Source organism: Phasianus colchicus, chromosome 4 (genome assembly GCF_987193195.1).
Source record: "Phasianus colchicus chromosome 4, bPhaCol1.hap1.1, whole genome shotgun sequence".
In the NCBI taxonomy this organism is placed as follows: domain Eukaryota; kingdom Metazoa; phylum Chordata; class Aves; order Galliformes; family Phasianidae; genus Phasianus; species Phasianus colchicus.
In genome coordinates this window covers 41,011,925-41,031,409 of record NC_143439.1, presented here as the reverse complement: position 1 = coordinate 41,031,409, position 19,485 = coordinate 41,011,925, and the positions used below count along the sequence as shown (strand labels likewise).

The following is a 19,485-nucleotide window of genomic DNA, read 5'->3' as shown; positions in this document are numbered from 1 at the left end:
AATGCTTTTCTACTTAGGACAATTTTGTATACGGCTATTAGGTTCCCTGTAACTATAAGCCCACTTATATTGTTTGTTGTTAGACCTTTTTTATTTTTGCAGGGTTTGTATGAGGAGAGAGAAACCAATTTAAAATTAAGCAGTACTGAAATACTTAGAAATTATTTTACTCTATGAAAACCTGTGGCCAGCAGGTCAAGGGAAGTGATCTTCCCCTCTACTCTGCCCTGGTCAGGCCTCACCTGGAGTACTGTATCCAGTTCTGGGTTCCTCAGTACAAGAAAGTCAAGGATCTCCTGGAGAGAGTCCAGCAGATTGCCACAAAGATGGTGGCCTGGAACATCTCCCCTGTGAGGAAAGGCTGAGCAAACTGGGTCTGTTCAGCCTTGAGAAGAGTAGACTTGGAGGGGATCTGATTAATGTTTATAAGCATCTTAAGTGTGGGAGTCAAGGAGGCACGACAAATCTCTTTTCAGTGGTCTGTGGGGACAGAACAAGGGGAAACAGCCATAAACAGGAGTGTAGGAAGTTCTACACCAACATGCCAAGGAAATTCTTCACAGTGAGGGTGATGGAGCACTGGAACAGGCTGCCCAGGGAGGTTGTGGAATCTCCTTCTCTGGAGATAGGCATCCAGATGGGTCTTGAATATCTGCACAACCTGCTGTAGGGGGCCTGCGGGGGAACTGGACTTGATGTTTTCTGGAGGTCCCTTCCAGCAACTACAATCACAATGATTTTGTGATTCTGTTCTAAGTGCAAAAGTTACTAAGGGAGAATCCCCTATACAGAAAAAGTTGGAAAGAACAGATTAATTTAACATTCAGACTGACATTTTTGACAGCAAATCATAATCTATTGACAGAAAAACTTTACATCATAGTTTATACTTAACTCTAGAACAGCTAAAAATAGTGCAACCCTTGTTGGTCAAGTGTTTTACATGTATTTTACATGTATAACATAGTGTAAAGGCTTTGGCTAAGTTTGTGTTCATTCTGTGCCAATGTGTTTCCTCTTCCTCTGTTTTGAAACACACCAAATTAAACACAAGAAAAAGTGATAGTCTCAGAATACGTTTCTACTGTGATCATGAAGGTATCCATGTAGAGGAGACAATCTCCTAGTTCCTCTAAGTAGCAGTGCGAGCTTATTCCTTAGTGAAGAGACTCAGCAAAGCACAATATGAATCCCTAGCTAGAAGAATAGCTTCAATTAGAGCATTCAATTATTAGACATAAAATAATTCAAGTAACACGAAGCTGTTGGAAACAAATGTCATTAGTTCTGTTGCTTATGGAAAAATATGCCTGTGTAACATATTGAAATCTTTTGTTCATGGAATACTAAAATATGAAACTGAACATTTTAAATTATGAGAAATGAAAGGGAAAACTGAGGAGGAGGAACGTGATAATACAAAATCTTTCTCAAATAAGGAGCATATATATAAGAATTATGTTTACTTTCAAATGTATTTTTTTTAAATTATTACTTAGTCGCATGTAATCCTTTGATGAAAATGGATCCCAGGTTATGAGCCTATTCTATAAGAACAGGAAGTCATAAATATTAAATTCCAAATTTGTGTATTTAAATATTCAGCATCTTCTTTTGATATATGGTAATGATCTGCTTCTATCTTCTATAGCATTCTATCTAGTGGACATCTTGAATGCTTACTGTTACAGTTATTCAGAGTATTTCAAAACCATAATGTTTTGAGTTGAACTTCTTCACAAAAACTGGTCAGAACACAGTATATTATCACTGTGCTTGAACACAATTTTTGAAAAGGAAATGCAAGTGTTCTTCAGCTAATAATGTACAACGCATCTACTGGGTTGTTGAAAAGTAATATTTCTGGTGTGTGTAGTGTGGATGCTGACTTCTCAGGATAACCTGTTCTGCTGTGTGAATCTTATTTTGCGTTCCATTGCCTGCTGCTGTAGTCATGGCTGCTGGTAGTTGATTGCCAAATGGAAATCAGTTAGGATCTGAGATTTGAACGTATTGTTTACTTTTTAAGACTACTCCTCAGTGATAAAAACCCTGGTTATACTTCATTTTGCTTTTCTTTTTCTTATTTTTTTTAAGGTTGCTTGTAATGAAACTCATCTAGGCTTTCATCTCTCAGAAAATTCTTCTTTGTATTGTTTTTTTTTTTTTTTTTTCCTTTTTCTGCTAATAAAAGGCTGAAAAGAATTTTGATTGCCTTCAAATAGACTCTCCAACTTTATGTCAAATTAATTACTATTTTTGCCATTTAGCAGATGTACAAGCATTGAATATGAGTTTTTCTTGAGATAGTTTCCTCAATTAATGCAGTCCTGAGGAATACCAGTACTTCCTTGCTTAAAACTTTTGTGATTCTTAGCTAAATCTTAAAGGCAATTCAAAGCATTGTTTAGATGATTGAAAATACATGGTTATATTTCTGGGTTGAATGTCTAAAACTGGTAATGACTTATGCATCTTGAAGTCGTGTTTGTGTTGTTCAGCTTTTGAAGGTCATCATACAACTAAGACATCTAAGGGAGCTCACAGAACTTACGGTTTCTTGTTCATTATTTCTACCTAAATTTTCTCTATCTGACTTCCTTCCTTGGTGCAACATCAGCAAGCTGCTTTCAGAACCAAAATCTTAAAGTTTTTTACTCTTCTTGGAAGACCTTTTGAAATATCTCAAGTGCTGTGTGCCCATTGCTTTGAGAAACAGGTGATGTAAAGCCAAAACTTGACAACAGCTTTGAAACATTTATTTATTTGTGGATGTTCTGTGCAATTTATGGACTTAATTTTAAGGTTTAATTACAGTGGAAGTACAGTTGCTTCTTTAAAAAAAAAAAGTGAGCTAGTACCTTTTTTCTGTTTGTCATATTTAAGAGACAGGACAAGGAAGGTTTCACTATAAACATCTTCCATCGGAGTAGTAAATGAGATAGTAAAGGATGGGGACAGAGTATATGGGCCAGCAATCTTTCCAGTTATTGGAATGTACTAAAATCTTTTTCTGCTCATGAGCAATTTTTTTTCTTCATCAGAAAGTAGAAAGATTTAGAATATTTTGGAGGTCCGTATGTTAGTGCAGGGCCATAGACTTATAATTCAGTATTCTTAGGCTGTATACATATATGTGGTGTGTCTTAAAAAACAGTTCCTTTTTTGTGGTATTGTAACAATTTATTTTCAAATTTGAAATGTATCTGAAATGTTTCTGCATCTAGATGAACCTGCCTTTCTCTCAGTATTTTTTTTATTATGAGGAAGTTCTGAAAGGAAATTTATAGTGTTTTTCTTTTGTTTTTTTTTTTTCCCTTCAGGCTGTAAAAACTGTGGAGGATACTTTCATATTGATCCAACTTCCAATAGCAGATAAAGGAAATATGTTTTGATGTTTTTCCCAGCAGTGGATTGAAATTAGAAGGAGAAATAAGGAGGACAGATTCCATGTCCTGTTGCTTTTAATAAGAATGGCTTGTAAGTTATACTTCTTGATTGCTTCATTGCTTGAACAATCCACTAAATATGCTGTATGAAACCCATATGTTAACTGAACCTGGCTAAACATATTTGGAACCTTCTTCAGTCAAAGGTACTCTAGGAAGCAGCTCTTCTATACAAAGCTTTGTAGAGGAGATGCTGGTGACTGGTTTGCTGGATCCAAGAGAGAAATGTAGGCGGGTAAAGGGCAGCTAGATATTTGCTCTAGGAAAGATATCATTAGTGGTGAAGTTACACAAAGAGGAATGGGGCTATAAAATGTTGTAGGCTTATGGCATCATTGAACTCCTTAGACTGTGAAGAGATAGGGATGAGGAAGAGAAATACCAAATGAAGGAGGATCTACATTTCAAATGCACTTTATTGTCAGAGGCATCTAATATTTTCTTTTATTGGATAGAATCTATATATGCAACTCCTCTACCACAATAAAATGCAATGAAGAAGAGCCTTTAAATATTGCCCGTAATGTGTCTCTTTCCAGCTGATGACTATGATGATATGACTCATGTGACTATTAATAGCTAAACATTAACATTTGTGTAACATTAATTCTAGGTTGATTACTGACAGTGGTTCAGGAGGCAAATGTGCGTAAAACTATGAATACTGTCACTGTAGATGCTCTTATTTGTTGGAAATTTTTCACTCAAAAATTGACTTAATCATTTCCTGTTTACCTGGTAAGATCTATTTAGATCACAGCACGCAATGATGAAGCTATAGCGTGCTCTATTCTTTGTTTGTAATTTATTTAAATCTCAGTTAAGTAGGAAGGATAACATTTTCCTGTTTTGTAAGATACTGTATCAAACCCATTTGCCTGTTTCTTTTGGATGAGGAAGCTTTTGTCTATGTTTTTCGAGATTTTAGTAGCCTTTAGAGTTAAACAAAATATAGTTAAGAAATGTGATGCTAATCTTGTAAGAACAGGCTTGTGGAATTGTCCCCAAAGTGATATAAAAATGATCAGTTGATGATAAAACACTTTGAAATAATGAGGCTTTTGAGTGTGATCGTGTAATCAGGAATTCTAAGAGTCACTGACTGTTAGAGCAAAGTGCTGGCAATGTATTACATAATGAACTAATCCAACAGGACAAATAAAACTGAAGATTCATAATGAGATTATTACTGGAGTGTATAGTCTAATATTTATGAAGATAATTCAGTATTCACTTAGCTCTTTAAAGTGCATTAGAACTTCTGAAATAGCTACAATGAGAACAATTTGCTTAAAAATCTTGAATTTTTTGATGTTATAGAAATGGAGAGGAAATGTTTTTCACTTGGTATGCACATTACAGACTGTGAAAACATTGTTTTGCCTCTGTGATGTTGCAGAAATCATCATCTAAATTTTCCAGATCACCAATTTGTTTACTTGACTATATTTTGAATGGTGTAAAAACAACAAAAACAAACAAAAAAAACCCCAAACCAAAGCATTATTCAGATTTCTGCTGATTTTATTTTTTTTTAATGTCTGAGATTAAATAAAGCAACTTAAATATAAAAATTGATTTCATTTAAATGAATAGTGGATAAAAAGAAAAGCTTTAGACAGTGCTTGTAGCAATTTGTTTTTCTTTTGAAGCAGCTTTTCATTTTCATGATAAAACATAATGATACCTGTAAATGATGACATCATTCAATTTTCCAAATGCAATACTAAATAAATTGCATTAACAATATTAGAATAACATTTAAGTTTATAGCAAAATTCTCTCAGTAGCTTAGAATTTTTCTTAGTTTAAATGTTGGCAAGGAGTGTTATGCACAATGAAGTGGCAGGAAAATGTATCTGATTTACTTGTAAACTGTGCTTTCTAAAGCTGAGCTAAAATTTTTTTTTTCAGTGGCAGTTACCTCTGAAGGATGACACTCTACAATAACCTGACCTAATTTCCAGTTTCGGGAAGCATAGGAGGAAGAATCAAGGATCTATGGTAAGAAATTCAAGGAGTAAGAAAATATGCCTTGTACTGTGGCAACTGCTGGTATGTTCAGTTGCTACTTCGATTCCTGTCAAACTAGTATTGAACTCTATTACTACTAGTAGTGATCTCTGGACACATCCTTTGCAAATGATTTCCCTCCTTTTCCTCCTATTAAACATAACTCATGACATTAAGGATGTATGCCTAGCTAATGTCACAGATTGATTTTAAGTTTTGAAAATTTAGTACTATAAGAAAATGGATATAACTAATCCTCTCGAATAAAATGTTTGAGTTTCTGAAGTCCAAAGGAAAGGTATTGGGAGTTGAGTATGACTAAAAATAACTCTGAGTCATGCTTTATGAAAAAACCCTAAGTGATGAGGAACTATTAATCATGCTGTCATCAGAGATTTCAGTTAGCTATTATGGTATTTGCAAGAATCATCTCTGTTAGGCATGCAAAGATATTTCTATTTATAAAGTCGTAACTTTTGAAAATATAAACCTGAAATGTAGTCAACATTAGGGACCTGAATAAGGAAGAATAGTAGTATTCAGACAATAAGGTGAGATTCACATCTATTAATTTTGCTATCTGATTTTGTACCTCTATATTTCCTTTAAAAATAGTTCTTGTACAAATATTAATATGAAAGGAAATGGAAAAAGGTACATTTGTCTTCCAGGTGGATTTCTTTGGTTCTGAAATGAAATGTATTTGAGAGGTATTTTGGACTAGTGTGTTTTTTTGCTTGTAATGATCATAACAGTTATAATTAAATGTATTAAAAAGACATTTCAAAGCTTAAAGATTAGATTCCATCTAAAAAGGTTTTATGTTACACTAAAAGTGGTAATTTCTTTTTTCGTGTCTCTTTGAACATGTCAGTGGAAACAATTTACTTTTTAAATTAGAAGGAGCAGAGAAGGTGAGAATTAAGAAGTCCAGGAAAGGAAATGGAGATCCTTCCTTTTACAGAACCAAAGCCAAGTAATAGTTATTAATAACCAGGTCTGTGGGAGTCGATTAATTTGATTCGGTCAACTTAAAGTGATTATTGGAATGATTTAAAAAAACAAAACAAAATAAAGAAAACAACTATTGAAGAGATTTACAAAGGAAAGGACAGATCAGAGTACCAGCATAGCAATGAATGTGTAATTGTCATTTTCCCAAAGAGAGTTATCCATCAGTAAATAGAATTTAAATATTTTCTCAACTACTTGCTGAAGTAACAGGGGAGTAATTTTTATGAACAAAAAAAAGTATACTAATGTATTAATAATGGGGATTGAATAAGAGGAAATTGTTCTAATTTGCTGTGCTCAGTGTTAAAAAAAACCCTGACATTTACCTGCAATTAATGATGGCTGCTGCAGTGTTTATAGCTCTCATATTCAGCAGCAGGAATGCAGTGGCAATTTTAATTCTTTATAGATGGCAAATATTGATATTCTGATGTATTCCTGTATTTTAATTTTATTTTTAAAAGAACAAAATGAGCTAGGTTTCTGTGGCTTATCCTGACCTTGTTTGTTCTAATGGTATTCTCAGAGAAATACTATAGAAAGGAGTTGATAAGATGTTCTTGATACAAATTAAAAACACAAATTGCTAAAATAACTAGACAGATGCTTTTGGTAGTGGGTTACTGCCAAATCTGAAGATCTGATATTAGTTGAGGAATAGAATCTCCCCATGTTTTGGGCTGGAAAGATCCTAAGAATCTCTAGCTCCAACCCCCTGCCATGAGCAGGGACACTTTCCACTAGATCAGGTTGTCCAAGCCCCATCCAACCAGGCCTTGAACACTTCCAGGGATCAGGCATACACAGCTTCTCTGGGCAGCCTTATCCAGTGCCCCACCACCCTCATAGCAAAGATTTCTTTCATTATATGTAATTGAAATCTACTCTCTTCCAATTTAAAGCCACGTCCTCTTGTCCTATCACTCTATGCCCTTATAAAAAGTCCCTCTCCAGCTTTCTTGTATAGGTACTGGAAAGCCTCAAGAGGTCTTCCTGGAGCCCCAACTCTCTCTACCTGTCTTACTTGGAGAGGTGCTTCAGCCCTTTGATCATCCTTTTGGTCATCTGGGCTTTCTCCAACAGATCCATGTCATTCTTATGCTGAATGTAGCACTGCAGATGGGGTTTCACATTCAGTTTTTCATCCATTAACATCAAATATTCTTCTGTAGGGCTGCTCACAATCCACTTGTCACTCAGACTCCATTTGTGTTCAGGATTGACACAGTTCAGGTGAAGCATCTTGCCCTGGTTTTAACTGGACTTTGTGATGTTTGCATGGACCCGTTTCTCTGTTAAAACACTGAAATTCAGATTTTTGCTTATTCTTTTTGACCTCAAGTATTTTTCTTTCAATATTTTTCTTTTCCAAATGCACTTTCATATCTCTTCTGCAAAGGATGAAAAAGTAGTCAGTTCAGAACTGCCTCTTGTAATTTTCAGCTGCTGACAACTCTTCAGTTTGAGCCAGTACTGAAATATTGTTGAAATGACAAATGACAAAACCATGGTTTCTTCTAGAGAAAGATCTAGTTTCACTAAAAAGGATTTGCGCTATCTGGCTTGTGTTAACAATAGGTCTGTCTATTATTAAACTAAGTGCTCTGATTACAGTCAGAATGCAAGTGGTGCTGGTATTCTCTCATCCATAAAATTTTCCTTAGGTTTATTCTGATATAATTGATTTTTCTGGAAATTTGGTGAAGGTAATACAAGGACAACTGTTTTTTTTTTTTTCCCCCCCACATATTTTGAAAATTTTCAGATGCCTTGAATGCGTTATTATCTATTAAGGACTCTGCAGTTTTAAAAATTCACACCTGTGCACAGTTTTGCTGAGATCAGTAGGGCCCATTCCAGGATGGAGTTCTCTGACGTGCAACCAGAGGCACCATATAATGCTCTTCATATATTTTATGAGTATTGGTTTGTACATTGAGTGTTAGCTCTTTAATTGCACTGTATTTTATTTGTAGTACAATTCTAACAAAAGACTGCAATTTATTTTTTTTACTCAAATTAAAAGTAATGGGGCAAAACAGCCATGAAAAGACATTATCCAGCTCCAGTGGCTTAAAAAATTAGTTTTTCTCCAACAAGTTGCAAGGTGATTGTGAAATATAGGCATGCAGCTTCTCATACTCGCAACAAACATATGCTTATGCTTATAATTCTTTTTTCTATTTCAATTCTTTTTTTTCATCAGAGGAGAAATACAAATTGCTTGTATTATTAACCACTTGCCAATCAGTGTAGTTATAGTGTCAGTTAAGCTAAACAGGTCATATTTGCATTCAAAAAATCATAGAAATCTTGCCTGCCATTTTAGATGATTATGGTGAAATGTTCTCTTATGCTTTCATCTCAACACTGCTTATTCAATATAATTTCCAAAACATTAGGGTTTCCAGCATCAGTATTAGAAACGTCATGTTAAAAATGAATTGGCCTAATTTCTATATATTTTTTGGTTAAAATTATACACTTTAAAACAAATTTTAAAAATGCTGGAAAAGTGAACAAGGGACAATTTTTTTATATTGAAGCATAAGATTTGCATGCATTGCATATCATTATTAATATTATAGTTATTGCTGCTGCTCTTGTGTTTTTATTGGTTGTTCAGATTGTTTAGAATTTTGGTGCTTTCTGAAAATATCTAAGTCCTAATTAGTAAGCTTCAAAATACAGATCTGTAACTTTGTTTAACAACAGCAGTTCCCACTGTTTAAAAAAAGAGTATATTGAGAAAAAGAAGCTATTTTAGGAGCACCTGGATGAGAATGAATGTTCTTTGATAAGCAACCCAGGGTTTTCTATGAATGTGACTTTTTATTTTGTCATATTTATGACTAGGCAATCTGAAAATTTGAAAGAGAAGGTGCACAGATCAAGGAATTGAATAGAATATATAGGTAAATGATTAGGATTACTACTGGCATCTATCTACTACTATTACTAATATAGTATTTTTGTCCTTATTTCACACAGAAAAATACTAATCTTTTAAATATCTTTTTCTAACTTGGCTTTTTAACATGGATTTACATTGTAGGAATGCAGTTGGGTGCATGAGGTAATACTGAGATATAAATTTTCATCCAATTTCCTACTATTCCTACTATGTGTTAATTGGTTAGTTAGATTTTGTAAATATAGCAGACATTGTTGGAGGCTCTTCTATTCTGAAGAATTGAAAATAATTTCAGAAACCTTTATTTGTTTAGCAACCTTACAATTGCAAGATACTCTGCTATAGTGAGACACTGCTTATGATGAATAGTTCGCTCTGTGCAACATCAGCAGTGCTGTTAATCAGTAGAGTTGCTCTTTAATTCAGATACACTTGAATGCTTTCTCTTACAGTGATACTCTCCTTTCGTGTCTTTCATGAGAAATAATCTGCTCTAGAAAGTGAAAGCTGGTATGAGTAATGCTTTTTCATGATTTCATAATTATTGAACAGAATGATTCTCAAACTCATTGTAATTTGTCTATATGAAAACACACTTCTAAATGGAATGCATTCAGCAGTATGGATACACTAATAAAGGGCAACATAAACTCTCAATATTCTATTTATATTGATTCCTTTCTTTATCTTATATTGCGTCAGAATGAAAGATGCTAGAAATGTTTTGACTTGTCTTTATGCAAAATGAAGCTTGTAATCAGCCGAAATAGTATCAGACTAGATAATTACAAAATGAAATGCCTCACTGCAGCGTTTTCCTAAAACGTGAGGAGAAAGTAGGCATAAAAAATAAGATCCCTGAAGAACTGGTATGAATTGTACAATTTAAAAGGAGCAAGCTTGTGTAATTTAGTGTTTTACACTGTGTCGGTTGTGGAAAACAACCCCAAGAGACATATACAAAATCTCAGCAAAAATAAAAATGCATTCATCTTGTAACGTTTAGTTCTTGGGAACCCCATGTAAAAGGTTGACTGCTTCTGTTGCTTTTGATACCTAAGTGAGTGCAAGTTTCCATGGTTCTCAAGTGGCACTGAAAATTTAATCCAAATTTCTAATTGGCAATATGTGATATCACATGAATGAATCAGGCACATCTTACTGGTATAGAGATCTCTGAAATGAGGCTGTAAACTGTGTTTGTGTTTTCTTTCTCTTTTCTTTCCTTCTGCATTGACTCTCAGACAACTTTCAAGGGAGAACAAAAATGTTCCATTGTCTCAAGGGAGAACAAAAAAAAATTTTGGTTATTTTCACACTTTTATACTAAACTGCATGGTATCTCTGACAATGAGAAAAGCTGGTTTAGTTAAGCGTAGTAAAGTATATATGCCAGCTTCACTATTTGGACACCTAATTTTTTTTCTCTTTAGAGCGTTATTTGTACAGTTATAGGCATAATGTTCACAGCATTATTAACTGAAGCATTAACATGTAAAAAACTCTCTATTATATGTGATCCTTTATGATCTTGGTGGAAATTCTTTAGGCAGTCAGCTGTGATTTATTGTGTTAAATATGTAATCATTTCAAAAGTCCTGATACTAATACAGCCAAAACAGTTATGAACTAGAGGTTCTTTTCTGTGCTATGATGTAGATCCTCTTTTAGAAATTCTTTATTTTTTTTTTAGGAGAATACACAAATGTTAATGCTATGGTGTGAGATGGAGATAAATAAAGAATACTTCAAGTCATCAGTGCTATGGTTGGATAACTAGAAAGCAGACTAGCTGTGAACTCATTCTTGGAGGCCTTTTCCCAAGAACTTCCAAATGTTTGAAGAGGCTTTGGGGAAAAAAAAAAAAAATATATATATATATAGTTTATAGAAATATTAAAATAAGGGAGCTAAGCTAACTTTATGTCTCAGATAAAATTTTGTTAGTTTATTTTAGTACTCATTAATTTAATTGATTAATTGATATACATTTATTTTCTTTGTTAAATGTACTCTTTGATCTATCACAGTGAGATAAATCTTATACTACTTTTATTCCAGCAGCAAGTGTGTGTGGTTATTGATTATTCAGCTTGGAAAACTGCCTAGGGAGTACCTCTGCTTTCTTCCATTTTGTAATCCTGGCTTAATGTTCCTTGAAAAGCAGTGAAGCGGATGATTGTGATTTCCCAAAATGTGTCTCAGAACTGCACTAAGACATTTTCAAGAAGCTGATAATCACTTCCAGGTCCTGCTTTTTATTTACAGACTGTTTTCTATCCTCTCTAATATTACTTTAACATACCAGACCACTTGTAATCTTTGCTGTTTATAGACTACCCCATAGTTTCTACAAATTAACAGGGTCCTTTCATCTTCATGCTATCCTGTTCTTGTGCAGGTATCTACACATGTGATTGAGATATATTTTTTTTATACTCTTGTGAAAATATTCTTCTACATAATTGCAGACTATTACTGATAGAGAGGATTTTATTTGCTATACTGAATTATAATTTTCCTTTATTTTTATGTCAGAATCAGTAGTCTTGTGCCAAGGAAAGAATTAATGCCCCTTTAAAAGCTTTGCTCCACTTTCCTTAACTCTGTAGTATATTAAAATATTTCTCTGTATAACTTGAAATAACCTTATAACCTCTGTATAACTTGAAATATACCTTTACACAAAATCCATGTTTTCCTGGTAACCTTGTTTTGCTTACTCTTTCTCAGTGCTTGAACTACTACAATATGAATAGTGATCTTCACTAGACTCAGTATCTCCATATGTTTCATCAGTGTTTACATAGTTTATTTTTCCATTTACTCAAGCATACTTTCAGGTTTATGAGGGTCCTAGTAGTCTATTCTTAATTTCATGTGAAAAACAAAGCATCAATAATCTTAATTCTTTCTCATTTTAGACTCAGGGAAAAAACTGTTGGTGTCTGAGTGGCTGCCTTTCAAGTGGAAAGTTTAAGTGACAGGAGTGTTGTAAATTATATTTGGACATGTTTTGTTATGGTGCTTATAATGAAGCACTGTTATCTGTAGTCATTTCAAAAAGTGGCCCAATTAGAGCTATTTATGATGAAAAGTGTTCCAATTATGATTAAAACTGGAAGTTTTCTTCTTTTTTTTTGATCCCCCATTTTTGGTCATCTGTTAATTTCATATGTAATTAAGTGTAATGTTTGCTGCTTTCAGTTACAAAAAAGTTGTTTATGACTTATATATATTTCTAAGAAGTTTTACATGTAAAATGTGATTGAATTGATGTTAAATCATAATTTTCTTATATCTGTTTGTAGTAGATGCATTCTCAGAATTCTCTACTGTATGTTATTTCTGATTATATGATGAGTCTTTGTGAATCTCTGTTGTGTATTAAAGACGACCTCAATGCTAATATTTCATATATCATCAGACTTCTGGGATTAATTGGTTTCCAGACAGTTATTAGGTGGTTTTTCCTGCATTCCTGTGTTGAAATCCATTTTCATTAATACATGTATAAAATGGTGGTTTGGAACTCTGTTGGTGTTTAGTTTGTGATTTTTTTTTTTTCCTGAGTTCTTGCAGAAAAGAATGGGAATTACAGTATTGCACAATCACAGAACTGCAGGGTTTGGAAGGGATCTCAAGAGATCAACTTCAACCCCTCTGCTAAAGCAATACTTTACATAAACACAGGTAGGCTTCCAGATGGGTCTTGGATATCTCCACAGAAGGAGACTACACAGCCCCTCTGGGCAACCTGTTCCAGTGCTCTGTCACCCTTACTGTAAAGAGTTCTACATGTTTGTATGGATCTTCTTATGCTCAAGTTTTAGGCCATTGCTCACTCCTTGCCCTATCACTGTGCACCATCAAGAAGAGACTGGCTGAATGAGGCCAGTGCAGGGAGAGTGAAAAGAGAAGAAAAAGTTGGGAAAAAAAATCAACCAACAAGACCATATATCTTCAGAACTATTGCACATATCTAAAGTTCCTTTTCTGCTTCTTTTGAGCTCTTAAGTCATAGCATGCATTCTTTGAAGCTGCCAGAAGAAAAGCCTGAATCTTCAGGGTTTAGCTTTGGACACTCGGGGAAAGCCTCTATCTTTTCTTATCTTTATTTCAATATTTTTGTTATCTTCTGTAGCAAATAATGACTTCCTAATATGCTTATTTATACATATACATACAGAAAATCCTTTTCATAATTTTATCATGTGGATGATGTATTTTGGGGGCATAATCTTTATTTGATTAAAGGTATATGCAATACAGACATGAATTAGGCTTCTAGGTGTGTAGTATTTTTTTTTAATAGTTATAAGTTTTGGTAGTATATTTTCCATTGGTAGCATGATGTGTTCAGGGTTTATTTATGAAATAAAGAGGTTGTTTGCTGTGGTGTACTAAATTGCACTTAAGTAGATCCTAGTATGGTTTTTCTAGTATTGAAAAAATAGGTTAAAGGTGATAAGAGTCAATAACTATGTCAGCCGCAGTATGTGGTGTTATTCTCAGAAATTGGTGTCTCTATATACTCCGTTTCCAATTCTTCAGTTCTGAAAGGGACTTAATCAACCCCCAGCTTTTTGGGAGTCACCAAGTGGACCTAACAGTCCCTAGTAGGTTTTATCTTTGAGAAAGAAACCAGTGCATGGGTAACCTGATCTAATGAATGGCAACCCTGCCCATGGCAGGGGATCTGAACTAAATTAAGGTCACTTGAACTGAAGCCATCTTGTGATTCTATGATTCTCTTTTGAAATGTAGTTTGTTCCATAAAAATTCTTTCGTTTGCATAAATGAAGAGTATGGACTTCAACACAATGTAATTTAAAACTAAGTGGAGATTCTGTCAAGCCATTTATCTATTTGTTGGATCTCACAAGATGTTCTGTTGTGTAGAGTTGCCTCTGTATTTTGCCATGTTGTTATGTATATGCTTATCATTATTCAACCTGCCTTGACTTAGTTCTGTGACAAAGGAGGCAGGGGGATCCATAGACCCATGCCCTGGAAAAGTGTGGAGGAAGGTAGGGTAATGGGCCTAGATGAGGAAAACAGTGACAACAAGAGAATGAAACTTAGTTTATTAAAAATAATAGTGAAATGTGAGATCATACAATATAATACAGTATGATTGGAATTGAAGCTTATAAATCAAATAAAACAAGAGAGAGACAGTTTCTGAAAACAAAGTCCTTATTCTAATGCTGTAGATGAGGTGGCTAGGATGCACAGAGAGCAAAGAGAGCTGTCTCATGACTCCTGGTCAGTTTTATCTTTGCCTCTGAATGGAAAATGGAAATGGAAAAATGAAGTCTTCTGGGAGTTGTAGTTCACTCTTCTGAGACCAAGAGACCAGAAATATTAACAATCCACAAAACTGCAATATTAACTGTTTACCTCCCAGTGCACTGCATGTTATTATGATGTGGAATATTGATAACAAATCACAAAACCATGACAGTGCTTTATATCTAGAGGCCAGGATTTTGACAAATTTTTGAGTTACAGCATAGTAATAAATTTGGAGGTAATCATTAATCTGAACTAAGCCTCTAGAGAAATAAACTCTTGGATGCAGGAAATTGTTGATGTTTTGTGGCCTGATATGTGATTCAAGAAGTCTGTTATAGTTGCTGTTGTCCATCAGTCTGGAATCTCTTTGTTTACTTCACACTCAGATGAACATTGCCCCCACTAAAGAAACCAGAAAAACTCGAAGCTTGGACATATTCAATAGCATATAAGCTATTTGTCAAGGGGTTAAATGCAATCTAAATCATAAGTCAATCTAAATCATTTTTGACAACTCTAAAATTGTATTCACTACAATGAGAGAAAATGGTATTATAAACTCATACCATCACAGTAGAGTACAAGGAAAGATTATAGTGGGATGGTACATCATTTTATTTCTTTGTAAATGAAATTCTTTGTACAGTATCATTTTCTGAACTATGTTTTCCACTCAAGTTGTTTTGTAAGGATTAAATTAAATTCATTCCAGGGTACATGCTTTCAGAGATTGTAACGGTTCCTATTTGTTTGAAATACACCATGACTTTTTTTTAACAGTGTAAGAAAAAGTTTAGATGGTTTTCCACCTCATTGCTTCTTTTCATAACAGTCCTCATACTTCTGTGGCAGGATTTCACTGAATACAAATTGAAATGAATCTGTATCAGAAAGGAAATATCAAAATCATACAGAGGTGCTGTGCTTTGCTCTTTGCTAGTAGGAGTAAATGTTGTACCACTGTGATTATTTAGAACTCTGGCAGAAGGTCCGTGAATTTAGTGTAATAGCTGTATTTAAAGTGCTATGAATGTATAGTGCTTTCTCTCTGTAAATCTTTTCCAGTGCATCACTTTTACTCGCTTCTGAAGTACCAGACTTGAATGTGACAATTTTCCTAACCTTTCACAGGAAAATGGAGAACTTTGGGAAGGTCAAAATGTCTGCATCTTTGTTCCTAGCATCGGCCAAACCGACGTATTAAGTTTGTGGCATCACCAAGAAAAGTAAAAATAAAAGTAAATGCTGTTGTAGGCTGTGCAGTCATACTCATTTGGTAGGCTTCTATTTCTTCCCCTATACAATATATAGCTTTCAGGGATTAGAGGTACCTTTAAAATTAAATTTCAATTTACTGTTTTGACCTGGAAGTTAGCTTGCATTTCTGTACCTCTTAGAATGCCAATATTGTAGTAAGAGGTCATTTGAAGGCACAGGTCAGCAGAATATTTTGTTCCGTCTTTTCCCGTGTAGAATACAAAGGAATTTCAGATTGAATGGCAGTCATTTCTGAATCCATCTTTCTTATCTGGAAGCACAGTTCTGAAAAGTGTTTTATAGCATACTAAAATTCACTCCCAAGTGCTTTAATCTTTGTTTTTGAAAATACCTTGATTGTCTGGAAGAAATAAATTCTTTCACAAAGCTTATTTGAAGCTTAGTAAACACTATTTTGTACAAAAAGACAAATAGATTTTGATGGGATTGTTTTATTTTCCAGCGAGGTGTTTTTTCAAGCAGTTTGTAATCAAGCAATAATCCGTTTTCCTTTTTTGTTTACCTGTTGGACATCAAGAGGATCAAACATGGCAGTGTTGTAGGCAGCTTCAGCCATTCTGGAAGGGGCAGATGCATTTGCCCCGCTCAGTTATTGATGGAGGCTGCAGCCTTCTCCCAGTAACAGAATAAATATAACTATGGTAGAGAGAAGCAGAAAGTAAGAAACCCTGAGGATTCGGGTGTGCTGTATGGTGCTGGGCAAGTGTACCAGTTAAACCCTTGTAGTTTTTATTATCTGCTGTACTTTTAAATATCAATATTAGATTGTAAATTGATTGTACTCTCCACCGCTTTCTTTTCTGTATTCTGGATTCACATATTTTGGATGCATTTGTCAGCTATTTAAAAATGGTCATTGTTCTCAACTCTGACATACATATTAAGATTATGGCAGAATTCCTGTTTTCTTTTAATATAGACTTTTTTTTTTTCTTTTTTTAATCTCTGCATGATTTAGGAGAAAGTAGCTTGAGAAGGAATTGTCATACTCCTAAATATTGCTGTGAGTACTTTTACTATCATAGTTTTATTAAATAAATAAATCGGAGACTCTGCTTGTGTATAATTTTATTCTGAAGCAAACTGTAATTGAACTAGATGTACAGTGGTGAAAGATTAGAGAGAAATGTTTTTGTAACACAGAACCCGACACCCTGGCAGAAATAATCTCTGACTCAGACCAGACCCAGACAAACTCATACTTTAATCTGAAAGGCATCGTGTATAAAGATGATATTGTTAATGCTGGTTTTTTTACCTTTCTTTTCTGTGTGATATTTATTGCTGTCTTAGTGCTTAATGAAAATAATTATGGATTTTATTCCTGGAAAAGCATAACATTAAAACATGCTATCCAATATGTCACTTAAATTTTGACTTCTGTCCTTGACTGTGGGATTTTACTTCATTTCAGAGAATACTTTACAGAAAATTGATGTGATCATTTAATTCTCTTTGGGTGTAGTCATGTGTTACTGAGTTTTGTGGAAAGAGGAGTTGAAGTGGCTGTGTGGCTGGATGATCACAGGATTTCTTCTTTGATTCATTGGGGATTTCGTTGTCCATCTCAAGATTAACTTTCATTGGGCAAACAATTTCTAATAAACTTCTGTAATTGATTTCATTTTTTCATTGTAGGAAAAAAAGGGTGAATTGTAGGAAATATAACCTGGCCTTCAGTAGAGCGAGTATTCTTTTTAAATTGCTTGCCTTGAAACTTAACATCTTGCAAATGGTAAATATTATCTGGGCAGAACCGTGCATCTTCAAACTCACCGAGTACACTTTTTTCCCTCATATTCCTTTTTTTTCCTCTTTTTTTTTTTTTTTTTTTTAATTTAAATTTGTTTTTTAGCAACTTCGGCCACCTATTAGCAAGTGTGTTTGGTACCTGTTTAGTGTTTCATCCCTTTGTCTTTTTTTTTTTACTTCCTTTTTCCCCTTTCTTTGTAAGTATATTGGAATTCAGTATTAGAAATCTACGACACTGTAATATTTGCAAAGCAGTTGCTTCCAAATAGGTGCTCTGTGCGGGCTATAATATTTGTCTCACTCATAGTCTGTTTCTTTTACATGTATCTCTTGCCCTGTATTGGATACTATGGAAATCTATTGCACGTATCTGTACCTTGGAAAATCTGCAGTTTCAGAATTGACTTATTTTTATTCCGTATAAGCAACTTTTTAAATTAATTACTTCCCATCCTAAACTCTAAGCTAACACACAGCTGAACCAATTTCATTCTTCAAGTGTTCTGCTGATTTTTCTGGGGTAAATATAGTTTATCATATATAGTAATCTGTACAAACTCTTACACAGAAAATGATGTGTGACTATGAAGCAGGCCCATGTTTTTTAGGATAATTTGACTATAGGAGAGCAACAGTTGCTGGAAACAAGCCTGCAACATCAGATACAGGTCAGATTGTTGCCTAAATTCCCTTGCCATTGCAGCCCTGTGTTAATTATTTCTTTTCACACCATGGAATGTTTTCTTGGTCTCCTGCATTCAGCCACGTGTAAACCATTTGTGTTGTAATTTCTCCAGAGGTTTCAAACACATTTTATCGTTTTAACAGTCAAGACCTAAATTACTGTTAATTAACATATTTTTTAGTTACTTCTTGTCATATTTTATTTCACATGAGAGCCAAGGAATGCTAAATACTTGCTGACATAAAATGGAAGACAGCTTAAAAAAGTACATGATAAGATAAGAAACCTTCTTTTAGTCTTATCTAGTCTATCTACAAATTTTTTTTTCTTTAAAGCCATAGCATTTATTTGCAGGTTATCTTTATCAACCACTGCCATGCCCCCACATTTTATGTTTTTACCTGTAATTTATTATGATTGAATTTAGTTAAGAAATCACAAAACCTTCTGTTTCGCAACAAAACATCAGTATTTTTATTTAGTAATCAATTGGAATATTAGATATCCTTACTATATTTTTGTATTCTACTTTAAAAATAGTACACAAGAATTAAAATAAAATACAACTAAATGGAACTGAACTTCATATATTGAAATAAATACCTTATATAAAAACCCTAGGTCATAGAAACAAGAGTTTGCATTTAAATAATTGTGGGCAGGAAGACAATTCTGTTTATGTCTTCTAGTTTTCCTAGTTGCTTTGAACTCTCCTAAAAATATTTTCTAGTTTAAACACTTACAAAACTTATAAGAGAGGATAGATTGAAGTGTTAGAAGGAGAATTTAGAAGCCTTTTCTGATCACCTTTGAGTAACAATTAACTTTCCTTAGGAATAAGCCTGGAAGCATTTATTTCAAAGCTCTAATACATATACTGCTCTAATACGTATACATGTTTTCCTATGAAAACAAAATTTAATTATTCAACATTCCTCTTAATTTTATATTCCTTCTGTCAGGTAACAGAACTTCTCTAAGTTCCCCGTGCAAGAGAGACAATCAATGAGCATTTAAAAACACAAATGTGCATCTTGGGATAAAATGTGCCCCATTTGTTTATTTTACATAATCCTGACTTG

General features: G+C 34.0%; 1 long non-coding RNA gene across 2 annotated transcripts in view; it reads left to right on the top strand.

The window, feature by feature from the left end:
• The window catches only part of LOC116239119 (uncharacterized), a 328,962-nt gene that overhangs the window by 71,850 nt on the left and 237,627 nt on the right, over positions 1-19,485 (top strand). For both annotated transcript variants that reach the window (XR_016466097.1, XR_016466098.1), the window contains exons 3-4: positions 3,324-3,480; positions 5,364-5,453. This is a non-coding gene — a long non-coding RNA (uncharacterized LOC116239119). The remainder of the gene's footprint in view (positions 1-3,323; positions 3,481-5,363; positions 5,454-19,485) is intronic.